Source organism: Schistocerca nitens, chromosome 5, assembly GCF_023898315.1.
Source record: "Schistocerca nitens isolate TAMUIC-IGC-003100 chromosome 5, iqSchNite1.1, whole genome shotgun sequence".
NCBI classification, from domain to species: domain Eukaryota; kingdom Metazoa; phylum Arthropoda; class Insecta; order Orthoptera; family Acrididae; genus Schistocerca; species Schistocerca nitens.
The window spans coordinates 644,566,243-644,584,918 of record NC_064618.1 but is presented as its reverse complement, the minus strand read 5'-3'; positions in this window follow the sequence as shown (position 1 = coordinate 644,584,918).

Genomic DNA, 18,676 nt, shown 5'->3' with positions numbered 1-18,676 from the left:
GCCGCCTAGAGGGTGGCATTGTTCCTCATACGCCCTCTCCTGCCGTAGTATTTTGTGACGTTGTGTCCAATTCACTTCTCTTGCTGACTCACCTTTTATTGGATGTGGTCTAGCGTTGTACACAATGATTCTGTGTTCGAATCGAGAGCTTCCCGATATGGCGTTTATTTATGCAAAGTCAGATATATCAGGACACTTATCCCCGCCGAAAACAACCACAGCAATCAGCGTTTCAGCGTTTTCCGCAATGTTTCACCGTTTGTCTGAGACAGGGTCGTTTCAGGAAACAGGAAATCATGAAGGACGTACTCGAGATGATCGGAAACCAGACTTGGAGGAAAATGTGATTAACACTGTGGAAGGCGTTCTCCGTGTCAGCACCAGGCAACTGGCCCGCCAGTACTGTACAAGCCAGACAACTGTGTGGAACATTCTCCATCACAATCGTTACTACTCTTACAACTTACAGAGTGTACAAGGCTTACTAGTGACAGACTTTCCACATTGGGACACATTTGTCACTAGTTTCTTCGCCAGGCAACCACGATTCGTGGATTTGTGTCATCCATCCTATGCACAGATGAGGTCACCAATTCGTGGAGTGGTATCTTCAGCATTCATAAGAGTCATCTGTGAGATAGTATGCAGAACTACCGTTGTATGGTAACAGCGAATCATCAGCATCGGTGGAGCTGGAATGTGTGGGCATGTATAATCGGCGACCATGTTTTGTAACCTGTCTTCCTTCCAAGTCGCCTAACAGGCAGAAACTATCGGAGTTTCTGGGAGGTGAATTTTCCTCCCCTGCTGGAGGCAATGGCATTGATGATTCCAAGGATTATGTGACTGCTGATTGATAGCGCTCCGGCCCAGTTCGCTGTCAACGACCGGACGCATCTGAATCGTGTCTTTCGTGGTCGATGGATCGGACGAGCGGGCGAAGTTGCATGGATATCAGAGCATGCGATTCCTGGTGGGGGTCTTCTCAAAAGTACTGTGTATGCACGGGTCATTTTAGATGTGGGGACACGGAGCAGCGTATTCGTGCTGCCTTTGACGCTGTTCGGATGCAGACTGGCCGATCTGAGCGTGTAAGACAGAATATGCTAAGGCACGTATATGCATGCGTTCAGCCACATGGAAACCATTTTTAACAAATACTGTAACTGTGGCTGTATGGTAGAGAGCGTATTAGACCGCAGTCTCTGTAATAGTGTATTACTGAATAAATGGTCTCTAGCATGGAAACCATGCTTTTCAGGACATAAGTTCATTAGATCTTATTTGTCCCGCAGTATTTCATCGATCAATAGCCAGAGTTTATGGACGATGGAAAAAATCACCTCTTAGTGGTATAGGTACAGATGTTATGATCATTGGTACCTTAATATGTACCCTCTTCAATGCGTTAGTTATTTTTTCTCTGTGTCTTCCCGGAAACAATTCACGTAACTTACTGCCTGATGTTTTCTGCATTGTCTTAACTGTGTAATGTGGACTATGCCTGTCAGTATAGACTTTCCGTGTTTTGTCGACGACTGCACACTTCAGTAACTGACCAACTGCCCAGGGGAAAATAAACATTAACGACTTACAAAATTTTGAAAAACACAGCTCTCAGTCGCGAACGCAATTAATTTGTGACCTATGTTTCGGTGTCACAAGAGACACCTTCTTCGGACGAAATTAAAACTGAATGTTACAGCATAACGTACCAAAAAATAACAAAGCTGCGGTCATACATACAAACTGAAAGTTTTGTGTTGACTGTAGCAGAAGACACATGGCAGCCACAGCATAACGTACCAAAAAATAACAAAGCTGCGGTCATACATACAAACTGAAAGTTTTGTGTTGACTGTAGCAGAAGACACATGGCAGCCCCTAGTGGCTTCCACCTCTGTTGCATTTTATTTTAATTCTGACTATCGGACGCTGTATGACCGTAGCTTTTGTATTTTTTGGTACGTTATGCTGTAACAGTTAGCTTTAATTTTGTCCGAAGAAGGTGTCCCTTGTGATACCGAAACCTAGGTCACAAATTAATTGTGCTCGCGATTGAGGGCTGTGTTTTTCAAAATTTTGTATTATACAACAGTCGCTGACTGATAGCCATGCAAAAAACTTAATAAAAACTTAGTTCCACCATGCGTACTTGAAAGTACTAACCAACCGAAAAACGTGCTACTCATTATGGCTATAGTTATTGGTGTGCGAGTAAAGTAAATACTCATGTAATATTGTGCAGTACACTGTCATTATTTACGAATAAAATATCTGCATTTATACCCGTAAATAAACAGGGTGTTCGTTTCAACTTGAGACAACTAAACATCTCAAAAACGATACAGCGTACGAAAAAATCTTTCGAGCTGAAAAATAAAAATTAGTAAAGGGGATATTTGTCCATGCTACGACTGACGGCCATCTAACTGCGCCTCCTGTGTAGTCGGAGTCAACTTTATATCTTCAAACGGGAACCAACAATTTTTACTGCATATCTGGATTCTCCGCCTAAAAATATTAACGGTTTACTCAAATTATTGTTTTCCATTCGTGGCTGATGGCACTGTAACCGACAAATATCAAGTGTGTCTGTTTTTGCATTTAAGAAAGAGCGCATTTCATTCTACATTTGATTTACGATGTAAACTACTGGCTATTAAAATTGCTACACCACGAAGATGACGTGCTGTAGACGCGAAATTTAACCGACAGGAAGAAGATGCTGTGATATGTAAATGATTAGCTTTTCAGAGCATTCACACAAGGTTGGCGCCGGTGGCGACACCTACAACGTGCTCACATGAGGAAAGTTTCCAACCGATTTGTCGTACACAAACAGCAGTTGACCGGCGTTGCCTGGTGAAACGTTATTGTGGTGCCTCGTGTAAGGAGCAGGAATTCGTATCATCACGTTTCCGACTTTGATAAAGTTCAGATTGTAGCCTATTGTGATTGCGGTTTATCGTATCGCGACATTGCTGCTCGCGTTGGTCGAGATCCAATGACTGTTAGCAGAATATGGAATCGGTTAGTTCAGAAGGGTAATACGTAACGCTGAGCTGGATCCCGACGGCCTTGTATCACTAGCAGCCGAGATGACAAGCATCTTATCCCCATGGCTATAACGGATCGTGCAGCCACGTCTCGATCCCTGAGTCAACAGATGGGGAAGTATGCAGGACAACAACCATCTGCACGAACAGTTCGACGACGTTTGCAGCAGCATGGACTATCAGCTCGGAGACCAAGGCTGCGGTTACCCTTGACGCTGCATCACAGACAGGAGCGCCTGCGATGGTGTACTCAACGACGAACCTGGATGCACGAATGGCAAAAAGTCATTTTTTCGGATGAATCCATGTTCTGTTTACAGCAGCATGATGGTCGCATCCGTGTTTGGCGACATCGCGGTGAACGCACATTGGAAGCGTGTATTCGTCATCGCCATACTGGCGTATCAGCCGGCGTGATGGTATGGGGTGCCATTGGTTACACGTCTCGGTCACCTCTTGTTCGCATTGACGGCACTTTGATCGCTGGACGTTACATTTCAGATGTGTTACCACCCGTGGCTCTACGCTTCATTCGATCCCTGCGAAACCCTACATTTCAGCAGGATAATGCACGACAGCATGTTGCAGGTCCTGTACGGGCGTTTCTGGACACAGAAAATGTTCGACTGCTGCCATGGCCAGCTCATTCTCGAGATCTCTCACCAACTGAAAAGTCTGATCAATGGTGGCCGAGCAACTGGCTCGTCACAATACGCCAGTCACTACTCTTGATGAACAGTGGTATAGTTTTGAAGCTGCATGGGCAGCTGTACCTGTACACGCCATCCCAGCTCTGTTTGGCTCAATGCCCAGGCGTATAAAGGCCGTTATTACGGCCAGAGATGGTTGTTCTAGGTATTGATTTCTCAGGAACTTTACACGCAAACTGCATGAAAATGTAATCACATGTCAGTTCTAGTATAATATATCTGTCCAATGAATACCCGTTTATCATCTGCATTCCTTCTTGGTGTAGCAATTTTAATGGCCAGTAATGTAAATGTAACTCTTTTTGTTCTAACGTGTGATATAAATGTTCGAAATTTACTTTAGTGTTGCAAATTCGATTGTAGAGTACAGTATGTTCTCAGTGCCTAGTTATAAGCAACGTTTACCGTGATCCAGAAACAATGACGTTATAGTTTTGGAAAAATTTTGAAATTTGTGGTAAGGTCTCAAGGGACCAAACTGCTACGGTCATCGGTCCCTAAGTTTACGCACTACTTAATCTAACATAAACTACCTTACAGTAAGAACAACACAAACACCCATGCCCGAGGTAGGATTCAAACTTACGACAGGGGGGTAGCTGCCCGGACCGTGAGAAGACGCCTCAGACCGTGCGGCGTAATAGTATTCTGTTCCCATCGGGATGCTTGATTTGTAGATCCCGTTATTTCTCACCATTGGGGTGCTTGATTTCCATGAGTAAGTGTTCCAGGTGCACCTGTCATTATCACTTCATGCTTATTTAACCCTATTACAATGATTGAGGTTGGTATTCCGTCGGTGGCCACGTAGCGGTCAGCGTCAGTGGTACGGCGGTTGGACGAAAACGCACACCGAAATAAGTTACCCTGATGGCGGGGTTCAAGGGAGGCCACAGAACCAAAGAATTCCGATGGCTTACCACAATGAACCGAGCAGGAAACAGGAAACTACGTCACCATACAAGTAGCTCATTTGCCAGAAATGTCAATGTCTAGCCATATTATTTGTGCTGTACAATCTCATTTAAACATTCAAGTAACGATTCAACAACAGTATCAATCGTTAGGACACAAAGATTTACGTTTACCTTCTATAGTAAACGTAGAATCAAATGCGGCGGTTCTTAATTGCGAAAACTGACACCCTTTATTTTAGTTGATTACAGCCCTGTGGTAAACAATGGTTTCAGTAAACCGTACGTACTTTTTGGATTGGATTAACAATACGTAATAAAAGTAGGGGTGTTTTCATTTGAAAACTGAAAGTTGTCATCGTCCACGCAGAGCGGGTAGTTAGGAGATGGCCAATTGCAGCACAGTGTTTACTAATAATAACTTTCATGTGTTACATTTTTTTGTACGATGCATCAATTTCGTGATATTTACCAGAAGAATAGATAACATAATGCAAAAGATTTATCACATCGTTGCGGTCGAGCGGTTGCAGACTGAAGCGCGTAGAACCGCTCGGCCAAAATAGCCGGCCTTTATGTAAAAAGGAAAGAACATTTATCTCTTTACACCTTTATTATCAGCTATGAAACCACATCCGTTGACTAGGGGTAGCGTCTTTGATTATTAACCAAAGGGTAGTCGGCATCGGGCTCGAACCCCATCACTGCTTAAATAATTTGGAAATTTGTGGTAAGGACTATGGGATCAAACTGCTGAGGCCATCGGTCCCTAGGCTTACACACTAATTAAACTGACTTAAACTAACTTACGGTAAGGACAACAAACACCCATGCCCGAGGGAGGACTCGAACCTCCGACGGAGAGGCTGCTTAAATTTTGAATAAAAGTAGTCATCAACGGCTGCCGAAGACTTCCGGCATAAGAAGTTACCCTCATTCTGCCAACGGCCTTGTCATAGGGAGCGTAGGAGCGGACAGAGGTTCAGGGCACTCGCTTGCCCTTCGGGTGGAAGGCTGCCCCTAAAGGCGGAAGAATCAGCAATGATCAACGGCGTGAGGACGGAAGGGCATGTGGCCTGTAATTGAAAATGTGTCATGATGATCTCTCCATCGGAAAAAGATTCCGGAGTAGCACCTCGTTCGGATCTCCAGGAGAGGACTGCCAACGGATAGGAAAAGATTGAATAACCCACGAAAGGATAACGTTCTACGAGTCGGGCGTAGAATGTCAGAAGTTTGAACGTGATAGGGAAGCTAGAAAATCTGAAAAGCGAAACGCCAAGTCTCAATCTACGTAGATACAGTGGCGCTCAGTGACATAAAATGGAAAGAAGACGAGGATTTCTAGTTAAACAAGAATAGGGTAATATTAACAGCAGCAGAAAATGGCATAACGGGAGTAGGATTCGTTATGAATAGACTGAGTTACTGTGAATAGTTTAGTGGTAGGATGATTCTCAGCAGAACTGACAGCAAGCGAACACCGACAACGATAGTTCAGGTATACATGCCGACGTCGCAAGCCGAAGATGAGATAGAAAAAACATATGAGCATACTGAACTGGTAATTCAGTACGTAAAGTGAGATGAAAATCTAATAGGGGGAGAAGGAAGTGGGCTTGGTGTTAGGAATGAGAGAGGAGAAAGACTATCTGAGTTCTACAATAAATTCCAGCTAGTAATAGCGAATATTCTGTTCAAGAATCACGAGGAGGAGGTATACTTGGAAAAGAATGGGAGATACAGGAAGATTTCAATTAAACGAAGTCAGGATCAGACAGAGATACCGAAATTAGATACTGGTACAAGCTACATCAACAAGTCTCAACATGGTCCTACCAAACAAATATGCGATGTAAACTGCATGTTTACACTGGTGCAAGCTACATCAACAAGTCTAAACATTTTCCTACCATTATAATGCGATGTAAACTGCATGTTTCTTCCTACACCGTGTCCAATTGTGACTGAAGTTGCACTTGATGGAAACAGCGGTTATTTATTTTCAGTGTTAAGAAATTCTGCGGTATGATAACTGTTGGTTTCAACTAGTTCATCATTAATTTATAACAGTCACTGAATTATATTAAATGCAGATATAACTACGAGATCCTCACATCATCAGCCATCTATAAAATTGTTTTTAACTTTACTTTTTTGGTAAACAAATTAAACAGAAAAATACAGAAAATAGTGTCAATGAAAATTAGAGAAAAGGAGATAGTACAAGAAAGGAAATCCGTAATATCCACAAAAGTTGCACATAAAGGAAACAGAACCACACAGTTTAACTGCGACACTATCCTATGGATGCAGTTGTTCGTGAACTCTGATTAACTGAAATGGTAATAGCGTGTCCACATTATGAAATAAACCTCTGAAATCCCATTAACTTTCTGTGTAAAACCGAAAAATATATGAAATTAAGATAACAACATTACACACTCATACAATTGTAAATTGTAAATAACTTTATGTACCTCTTAACCTATTACGAAACACTAAGGAAAAGACTCACCATGTACAACTACAAAAATCCAGCCATATATATTATGGTCAGTTGTCCCTTCCGGTGGAAATACGTGAACACACTTGTTAACGGACTTATTCCACATGTCACTTGGATGTTTTAACATCTGATGTGTATCTACTTCCACAAGAAAAGAACCTACTTTCGCTGTAAGCCCTTTCCTTTACTCACAACCGGGATATTTTTTTTCATTTCATTTTTTCAAAATATTTTCAACCATCTATATACTGCAAAACAAGCACGTACTATTGGAAAGCGAAAATTAATTACACGGCGCAAGTAACCCAGTTCATAAGCGCTGACAATGGCTGATTGTAATCCAAAACTTCTAAAATCTCTGCTTTCCATTACCAAGTGAATTTAAAATATCATGCAAAGCGAATAAAAGAGGAAAATATGTGTTTTTATCTCATTCTTATGTCCTACAGCAAAGTGTGCTATTTCCCTACGTGTGCAATGTTGCAACCAAAAAGTCTCTCATATCTAATGTAAATAAGTCTTCCGATTTATGGACACAACCAATATGAAAGGTCAATAAATCATTTTAAGATCTTATGGGCTTACATATGATACAACGTACCCAATAAATTTTTTTTTCAGCATGACCATTATAATGTACTCGCCAGGTTAGCCGAAAAAAAAAAAAAGAGCGCTAATGCGCTGCTTCTTGGAATCGGGTAGGCGCGCTGGTCCCAGATCGAATCCGCCCGCCGAATCATGGACGAGGGCAGGTGTGCCGGCCAGCCTAGATGTGTTTTTAGGCGATTTTCCGCATCCCACTAGGTGAATACCGGGCTGGTCCCCATATTTCGCCTTAGTTAGACGCCTCGCAGACATTTGAAAAACTTTCGCACTATTTCATGGTTTACAGTTGACGCAGACAGCTGGGTCACACATTCTCTGCCCCCAGTGGAACGGGGTGGGAGGGTGTATGGGGTGGCGACAGGGAGGGCAACCAGCCACCCTTTAACATTAACATTAACAAAGCCAAATCCGACCTTAACCATGCCGACCCTGGGAAAAATGTGAGACAACGCACTAGCAAAAGAAGAAGAAGAAAGAAGATGACCATTATAATGTAACATATGTTAACATTCTACTGGTTTAATTAAAACTTCGTACCTGAAGAAACCTGGTAGAGAAAAAAATATTGTTTTCAGTAAATTTCGTTTTTGTTTCATTTATACAATTCTAAATTAAAATAATTCAATTGCATTATTTTTCCCTTTGATGCTGCTGAGCAGTAGTAACGTCATTTTCATTATTTTTTATTAGCATCTTAAACCCTTCACTGCTAATCTGCTTTCTATCTGTCCACTTTCTAATGACAGTTATCGCTCGCTTCATGTAGGACCTTGCTTCGCGCGTAGGGGCGGAGCTATAGTGAAACGTGGAGGGGATGAGGTTTGGCGTGCTTGGCGGCAGAGAGCGGGCTAACGAAGTCCGCGTTGCCGAACTGCGTTACTGCGGACAACACTCAGGTTCATTTTCCTTCGCTACATCGTATTGTACGTTCAAATCTATGAGGAAAATGACATTTTAAAACCGATTTCGATCATTCATTTACACGAGCGAAATCTTATTATGAGTCTTGAAGTCGTATCCACTGCTGCACAGCAATTGTGTGTGTGACGTAGGAAGGCCAGAACAGCTGATACAGCTTTGTGAAGACGTCAAGTACAATTTTTCTCAAAACGATAAGATCATCGGAAACAGTTCCAATAATTGCTATTTATTGCTATTTGGACTACACTATAAGTAAAAATCTAATATAAAACACAATAAACTTCAAACGCAAACCGAAATCATTATATTTGTTTGACAACTGCTTCTACTCCGTATAATTTTTTAAATGTGTATAACGCGCGTATGTGGGTGCGTTTCACTACAGTTCAATTTAAATCACTACGTGTAAAAAAGAACTACTAGTAACAAACACTACTGCAAAAGACTATCGTAAAACTCTTCAGTAGGTTATCATATTTTTCGGTGTCAACAGGCATTATTAGTTCAAACTAACTCGTTCGACATTTACGATTCATTGAGCAAGCTGACAATCATCTTCTGTGATTAACTCGACGGAGTGCTGACCGATAACGTCAAAAACCACCGATATCTCGATAGGTAACCCTCTCTTTCATTTTAAGGCTTTTCCGATTCGTGCCATGAAATTGACACGGGTTTAAGTGTCGAAATGGAGTTTTCCACGAATTTATCCAGCAGCATTCTCGCTCCGAAAAGCTTAACTTCTTCTTGGGCGATGTGTTCAGTATTATAGTGTGAATACTTCACAGACTATACATTCCTAAGCAATAAAAGCTAGGAAGTTCTGATGTACAGTGATTGCAATTGATATGTTGTCACACAGTTTTTAAACCATGAGGCCGGCCGCGGTGGTCGTGCGGTTCTAGGCACTTCAGTCCGGAACCGCGAGACTGCTACGGTCGCAGGTTCGAATCCTGCCTCAGGCATGGATGTGTGTGATGTCCTTAGGTTAGTTAGGTTTAAGTAGTTCTAAGTTCTAGAGGACTAATGACGTCAGATGTTAAGTCCCATAGTGCTCAGACCCATTTGAACCATTTTTTAACCCATGAGTCTTTAAAACTAAGGAAGATCATTACGTTACTTGTTTTCAAAGTCTACATCTTAACACCATCTGATATCTGAGTCCAAGTCAGAACCATCTGATTATAAGTTTAGGATGATACGTTCAAGGATTTATCCATCTTCACCTCCCTGTGAAAGTCTTATTTCTGAAACTTTACAGCGTGACATACACAGTGTGCCATGCCCACGCTGAAGGGGAATGTTGTCTATTGCTTCATGCACAAGCCTTTCAGTGTCTGTTATTTTGAATGTTTCGTATTTTTTTTTCCTCATAGCTTGTAACCTGTGCGCAAATTGATTCTATCCGATTATACTGACAGTAATATGTGGGTAAACGCAAAACTGTATGACTACATTCACATGCAAGAAAGTCAAATTTGTACATTCTGTCACGTGACTTTTATACGGTAACGAGCTGCAAGAGTTCAGCACGAGTCTGGCTTATATTGTCCGGAATATTATTATTTTTCAGCCAGAGCACATAATTTCCTTTCCTGATGCTCGTACTTGATCATTTCTCTGTAACAGCTGAATGATAACTGGCACAGTAATTACAATGACCGACGTCGAAGTTAGGTATGGCAAGAGTTGTCCAGTGAGTAACTACTTGAAAGTGTCAGCATTCACTTCCGAATGGTAGTTACTACTCTTTTTCTTACACCTATATACAAGTTCATTCCCAGGAATCAGATCAGAAAAAGAGACAGTATGCAGAATAAGTATCCGAAAACCTTTTCCTAAGGGAACTTTAAAACCGCCAGTCCTCGGTATTGGTGATAAGTTGAGAAAACCGTCCCGAAACACATGTACTACAAAATGCCACTGTTTCCTTCACATGTACCCCGACATCAATATGGGACATGATCACCATGCACACATACTCAGGCCGCACAACGGGTTGGCATACTCTGTATTAGGTAGTCGAGCAGCTGCTGGGGTATAGCCTGCCATTCTTGCACCTGTGCCTCTCGGAGCTCCTGAAGTGCCCTAGGTGTTTGAAGACGTGCAGCGACACGTCGACCGAGAGCATCCCAGATGTGCTCAGTGGGGTTTAGGTCTGGAGAACAGCCAGGCCTCTCCATTCGCCTGATATCTTCTGTTGCAAGGTACTCCTCCACGATGGCAGCTCGGTGGGGCAGTACGTTATCATCCATCAGGAGGAAGGTGGGACCACTGCACCCCTGAAAAGGCAAAATGACGTCTACATCTACATCTACATCTGCACCCATACTCCGCAAGCCACCTGGCGGTGTGTGGCGGAGGGTACCTAGAGTCGTTTTGTAATTTGTTTAATCTCTGATGACCTTATAAGACGGTAAATCACACCATCATCTGCAAACAGTCTACGAGGGCTGTTCAGATAATCTCCTAAATCGTTTATTAAATCATAAACAGGGGAGGGCCTGTAACACTTCTGTGCAAACGCCTGATACCACTCCTGTTTTACTCGATGATTTACCGTCTGTTACTACATACAGTGATGTTTCTGACAGGAAATCACGATTTCAGTAACACAATTGAGACGATACTCCTTAGGCACGCAATTTAATGAAAGTTGCTTGTGTGGAACTTCAAGTTAATTGCCATTACACGACATTTTCATTTGGGAATCACACTGAAACTCTACAGACACATATTCGCAGCTATACTGCTACAAGAAAGTAACATCGACATCTGAATCCATAATGCGGTCTCTCAGTGAATGAAACTGCATTTTTGCAATATACGGCAACAGTGCAGCATGTGGGAGAGAAATTCTCGCAGTCTAATTTGTAACTCTCGGCTAGCCGCTCGGAAAGAGATTGAATGTTACTGGCTGCTAGCCAGTGGGGAATGTGCAGAACGGCCGAAAATAGGGCCGCCTTCCAACATGACGCGAACTACAACAATCGTGGAGTTTGTCGCACTCTCTAAGCGCTCTGACATTACACCAGCAGTTCAGAACACTACGTGTTATTTTGGGTTTATTACAATGCTTTTCGTATTTTTTGGATAATGCTTTTTTTTACTATACATTCTTTTCTTGCCTTCTGCGATCTAGAACTGAGGTTCATTCAATTTCTGTATGGTGATTGCATTCTCATGTTTACAGTCACCTACTGTCCAGTCGTTACCTGTTGTTTGGATGCATTAGACCTTTTCAAAATTTCTTCACAATGTTTGTTTAAAATTTATGTTAGAAAAACCTTGTGTCTTCAGCGATTTCAAACTCATGTTCAGCGAATATCGGTGTGGTGTTTACACTCCCATGTTAACGTTCACTTGCCATCTAGAAGTTAGCTGTGCAGCTCATCGCGAGATGAGAATTCAATAGGTCTCACTTTATGGCAGTTTCAGTGTCTGTTAGTAATGTTTAGTTTACAATAAAAGTAGCATCTCTTGTGATAGTTGTGAATGTTGTAGTAGGTTTCTGAGGATGGGAGAAATCTGTCAGGAATGTGGGTTAGTGTCTCAATGGGTCTGTTGTAGGGGGAAGGCCAGCCAAATGTTGGATTGGTATGTCTGTAGGGCTTTTCTGTAAGTTTAATAAATACAACAGATATCCGTAACAGATACATTGTTTTGAGCCATATTCGGAGCGCATTTTCTCCTGGAAGGGAAGTTCCTTCAAGGTTGGGGCTCAAACGTCAACGTTGTTTGGTAGAGAGCGGGAAAGCTGAAAATCTGAGAGTGCAAAATCAGGAGAAAAATCCTGTATAGTGATTTTTGACAGTGTAGCAGAATGCGGGTGACCGTTATCGCGGAGTATCATCACTTCCCGCAATCTTGCTTGCCGTTGTTCTTCGATTGTGTCCGCTAGACGTTTCCGTTGTTTGAGAATATATGTCAGCAGTGATAGTTACACCTTGGTGAGGCAATTCGCATTACGACATGCCGTCACTGCTCTACTAGATGCATAAAGTTATCTTTTGAGGATGTGCGCAGATTTTTGAAAGGGGAGTTTTTACTTTGTTGGGCCTCAACCATATCTTTCTTTTCCTTATGTTCAGTGGTCAGTGTTGTTCACGAGACAATCGATGACTAACAATTTTGGCTTAGAGCATGTTGTACCCCTGAAACCGATTTTTGAACCTTGCCCATTGCATGCAAATGTTGCACATGGTGGAATGATCACATTTCATCACGTGTCCAATTCTCGAGTACATAGACGTGTATCACTGTGGGTTATGCGTTTAAACAATCTTCAACATGCCTCGAAGGTCTTCCACAACGTGGAGCGTCACTAACGTGAAAATGATCCTCCTTAAAACAACGAGAAAACAATTCTTTTATGCTGTAATCTGTTCGACAGTGTTATACATTACGCAAACGTTTCTGGCTACCCCCGCTGCGGTCACCCTTCTATTGGATCAAACAGAGCAGTATGTCGGAAATGCTCCGATTTCTCCCCTTGGCATTCCATTTTCAAGCGTCCGCAACTCTACACTCTATCCCCAAATGACGCTATATAAACTCAAATAGCAACAGTGAACTACAGATACAAAATGGCAATAGCTAAGTAATCCCATAGCAACCGGAATACCAGCATACAAAACGAAAACGCTACCAACCTACCAGCCATCCTAACAGAATATGAGGTTCTCTCATGAAATTGTAGCGTCTGCGCTTGAGACAAGAAAATCGTAGACAGGAAAGCAAGATTTATGCCCTTCAGCCAGAATTAGGAATGGCGTCATTTCAATAATGTAGGTTGAGGGGGGAAAGAGACAATGGCAACTGGGATATGGTAAGAAGCAATAACCAAAGAAGAAAAGCTCATAAATCAAATTTTAAGTTGTTGTCAGCAGCCAGTTTCATTCGATACCTGAAATAGGTGATGAGCCTCAAGCAGTTCCTCAACATAGTAGGGGTCAGCAGACTCGTGTGAATAACTTTAAGGTTCGATCGGTAGAAAGCTCAAGCAAAATAAAAGACTCCTTCTGCTCGGTAGCTGCTACACAAGACGTGTCGACAAAATACTACAGGAAAAGCTGTGTGTGGAATATCACGTCGCAAACACCGAGATACCTAGTGCCCAGCTTAGCCAGGTAACAGAAGATTTGTGCAGAAATTTTAATGAGGAAGTACAGGTTTCTGTAGTAGGATGAATAGGAAGCAGCCTGGTTAGCAACTTAAATTATTTAAGGTCACTTCGAAGGATTAGCACGAGAAACAGTCAGTACTCGGATGGGTTCTGTAGGTGTTTTGCAGAACAATGATCAACCCTGGGTAAACACAATTGTCTGCCACGTAAACAAGGGACTGTAAGGATAGCTTTTAAGTGAAATAAAGTATCGTATCTGTGTTGCACCAGCTGCTGCAACTGGTAGGTAAGGATACACAAATCATACCCTGCACATGGATGGGAGGGGGATGGAAAAACTTATTATCTTGTAGCAGATGTGAGGAGGGCCACAAACAAATCCCCATGATTATTGGAGTCAGAGGACCCATTTTTAAGGCTAGACCCAAGCTATAGGCAGACTGTATGGAAATTAATTAGAACATAACAAGACCATAATACATGTAACATCTTCCAGCAGAATAAAAGTGGTCTGTCTCATTTGAACACTAGGGAGCTGAAAAACCAGGTGGGTTAGTTTCTGTATCTAGAAGGTGTAGAGAATTCAGAAGTGATAGACGATCTGTGCCATTCTGAGCACCATGTAACTACAGGGATAAGGAAGTTACATATCAGAGATTATAAACTAGCACAGTTTTTGCGTAGAGTGAACACTGTAGAATGATGAGTTGCAAATTGTGTAAAAGCTGGACAAAAAGTCAAAAATATTGGAACCAGCAGTTTTTGTGTCGTTCTGAACCAAGAGGCATATGCTTCTGAGTTGTAACCACAGAACACTTCTGCTGTAATTTTAACGGTCTAAGATCCACTCTGGGAAACCGCCAGCCATCTATGAGAAATTTATTTGTTTTATTGAGCTAACTGTCAGACCAGAAGAAAGTAGTGTGAGGCCATTTCAGTGCAGATTTCTTAAAATATTCTGACAGGAAAATGAAATGTAATCATTATTTTCCTATTCCAGTTTGATTTAATATGCAACAAGATAGCAGGACTCTGACACACAGGATTTTTATAGATGTGTTCAGACCTAAACAATTATTATACACCGAATTGTTAATGGATTGTATGATCATGGTGTTCAACTACCGTAAATAAACAATGTAGAAACTTACAGCTCCGAGGCATGTTCATAGAAAGCAGTGAGGTTTATTAATTAAACGAGGCACAAGCCGAGAGCTTTCTTAACTGGAAGATGTTGGCATACCTCAGTTTGGCTAAGGTTTCTAATCCTGTGCCCAAAATCCGGAAGGTGCGGCAGCCATAGTGAACAATATACCATAAGATACGGCTGAGGAACATACCTGTAACATCTAGAGTCTTTCTGGGTGGATAAAATTGCTGGGTGTTGTTTTGTTCCTAGTGAAAGTCTTATTTTTTTGTTTCTGGCGGGGGGGGGGGGAGGGTTGATTTTTTCCCTGAGGGAACCATTTCTCACCCAATCCCATCCCCTGTTACATGTATGATGAGGGGTGTAAGAACAAATAAACAGAAATTTATGTGCTTCTAGAACATGCGATCATCTATAATAGGAAGTATTCCAGAATGGGGGTGCATGCAGCATAAGCTTTAGTTTAAATGTTGTGTCATATTGCATGACACGACAAATGTCAAATAGATGACATGATGGCATGTATCTTCTTATATGATATGACATCATGTATCATGTTACTTTACTTGAGACAATGCATTACATTACATGACATGTTTACTAAGAATAAGAAAACGTCGGTATTTCAAGATGTTTTGATTTAAACGTCTTTGAAGCCTTCAGGGAACTCGAAAAGCTAAATCCCTTCATTTACATCCATAACTCTGTCCAAGACGTATTCACCTCTTTGTGATACTACACAGCATTTTCCATTCTGGTTCTTTCTTTATTGTAATTTGTTTTCGCCTTTAACCATTATGTATTCATTAGTTTACATCAGTTTTCTTTTATTCTCTTTCCACATTTCGGTTATGTTATTGGTGTATTATTAATATCGTTATTGAATTACTCTGATTAATGCCACATGTTTTTTTTACGATTCTATGATTATTAAATTATGTGAACAGAAAGAGTATCGACATGATCTGTTGCGGGCAACAAAGAAACATGTTATACAAACTGATGGCCGGAATCGATCTGTAAAAAATTTGCTGTATTTTTTGTGCAATAGCTCCATATTCAACGGAGATATTTGCATCATAACACTTGAATGAAACCAGATTGCTTTAGCCTCGCGGTTGGGTTCTTCCTTAACTCCCCTCCAACCTCATAAATTCGGAGTGTTTCGGACCTTCATTTACCCTCCATCGTATGTACATGTTTCGCAGGAGCCCTCACTGTTTTGTCCTTGAGCTCCCAGGCCAGGTTCGTATATCACTCCCGTAAGCACCTGCGGCAAAACAGCGTAACTCACGGAAATAGAATCTGCTGTAGCGTTGATTTATGTTCCTTTGTACTGCTACTTCCATTGATCACAGAGGAGTCCTTACCTTGATCTTTCCCCCGAGAGCTCTGATTTCTCTTTTTCTTCATTACGATGGTCATTTCCCAGTACTTATATTTTCGCATTTGGAGGAGAAATTTGGTGACTGTAATTTCGTAAAAGATCTCGCAGCAAAGAAACACACATTTGTTTCAATGCAACCCAATCAAACTAGCATATCACATCCATGTCACGCTCTCCATTATTTCAACATAATACAAAACAATACGCTCTTTGACTTGAACATTCTCTGAACTTTTTATATGTCATCCGACTTTGTCAACATTATGTGGTAAGGATCCCATACGGTGCAGTAATATTCCAGAAGAGCACTGGTAAACGTAGTGTAGACAGTCTCTTTAGAAGATGTGTCGCATTTTCTAGCTGTTCTGCCAGCAATGCTGTCTTGGAACCGGAATTTAGGAATACCTGGTGTAAGACGTATGCTTTCCCGGCGATGGGCGAGGCATGACAGAATCTCTGACCAGAGAGTAGTTTATCGTTAGTTGTTGCTTGTCGCTAGTCTGCGCTTGACTGCGCGAGTCGACAGCAGTAGCGAATTACAGCAGTAGTCGGTCGGCTTTAGTAGCGAGTATTCACTAGTAGTCTGCGGGAGTCGGCATGCGTCGGCGGTGTGCTCTGCTCGCGACTCTGGTCAGGACTCTGGACGATGAGTATTGTTGTAGAAGGTAAAGAAGCAGCCTTGCGTATAATTAATAATGTACGTTAATTGTAATTTAATTTGTTCAAAAAAATGCCCCAATAATAATTTTTATAATATAAAGTAACTCTTTTAAAGAAAAGCATTCATTTCAATTTAAAGAATGTTTCCAATGCATTATCATTGCTTCCAGGAATACAAAAAAATTTACACCAGCATTGCACGAAGCTGTGTCGAAAAATGACTAATTAAGAGCAGATATAATTGCAGTTTTATTGAGGTAAGAATTTTTGCTTTTCTTATTCAGAATACAGGGCTGAAGGTCAGCGCCGCTGTCCTCATAAAATTCATCAGGTTACAAAACTCTTTTATTATTTTGGTGTTTAGGAATTTTTCTGTTTCGAACTTGACATTAAATGAGAAAAGAATTTTCTAGTAACATTAAATGTGAATGCATTTCTGCACAGACAATAAATGGGAGCCAATTTTGTTCAGAGGTCATAATATTAGAAAAATTCATTTAATCATTATTTTTTGTGGCGAGGCTACCCTTGGCACATTTCCATTTAACAATATTTTGTGGGGAGTTTACGCTTGGCACCATTTTTCATTTCTATTTAACAATTTTGTGGGGAGGTTACACTTGGCGACATCTGGCCAGGATCATATTTCTTTGGGAATCTTCTGAGAAGTAGTCATATATCTGCTCTTATTTACTTAAATGTAGTTTGCATCTGGTGCAACGCATTTACTAATTTGTCACTCTTTCTTTCACAGATCATCGGCAATTTGTTGCTCTTTGTTGTGATAGTGTTTGTTGCATTTTGCATTGTCTTTGTTTCATTTGTGAATAGGTTTGATTTGTGTAAAAATGCCGCGAAAAACTGTTAATGGTACATCGCGATGTATAATGAGTGAAATAACCGACTCAAATAATTTGACCGATAGTACTTGCGACACGCAGTGTAATGATGACAATCCTCCATTTACAGACAATCAGTGCGTACCGACCACTTGTAATGATTTTTATCCTAGTGATGAACAGAAGAATTCAATTGTGTCGTCTGTTAATTTAACGACAATTGATGACGCGGGACGTTCTGTTACAATGAACGCTGCCCAGCTTTACACACCCGGTTTGCAAAATTTACGTAATGAACAGACAAATTTTTCTAACGAAAATGAACAGTGTAATCAGAGTACGACAGATTTATTTAATTCCGAGGTAGTGACTAACAGTGCACATCCGATTGGCAAACCTTTTCGAGAATTACAGAATGACCAAATGGTTACAGAAAACGTGATAAATGCACATACACCATCACACAGCACAAAGAATACAGTAGCTAATATTGGCATGGATCAAGTTATGGCATTAGGGTACAATTTAGTGAAACTTTTAAACAAATTAATGAACATAACAAAAAAACAAGACGAAAATTCCAAACAGTTGAATGAAAAATTAGACAACAATTCCAAACAGTTGAATGAAAAATTAGACTACAATTCCAGACAGCTTAGTGAACAGATTACAGCCGTTGCCGCGCAATGTCATGATACTAAAGAACAGTTACGTGAGGAAATTGAGGTTTGTGCTAGGAAAAGTAGTGAAGAAATTAGATCTGTTGCTCAAGAATTAAGGTATATGCAAACAGCTACAA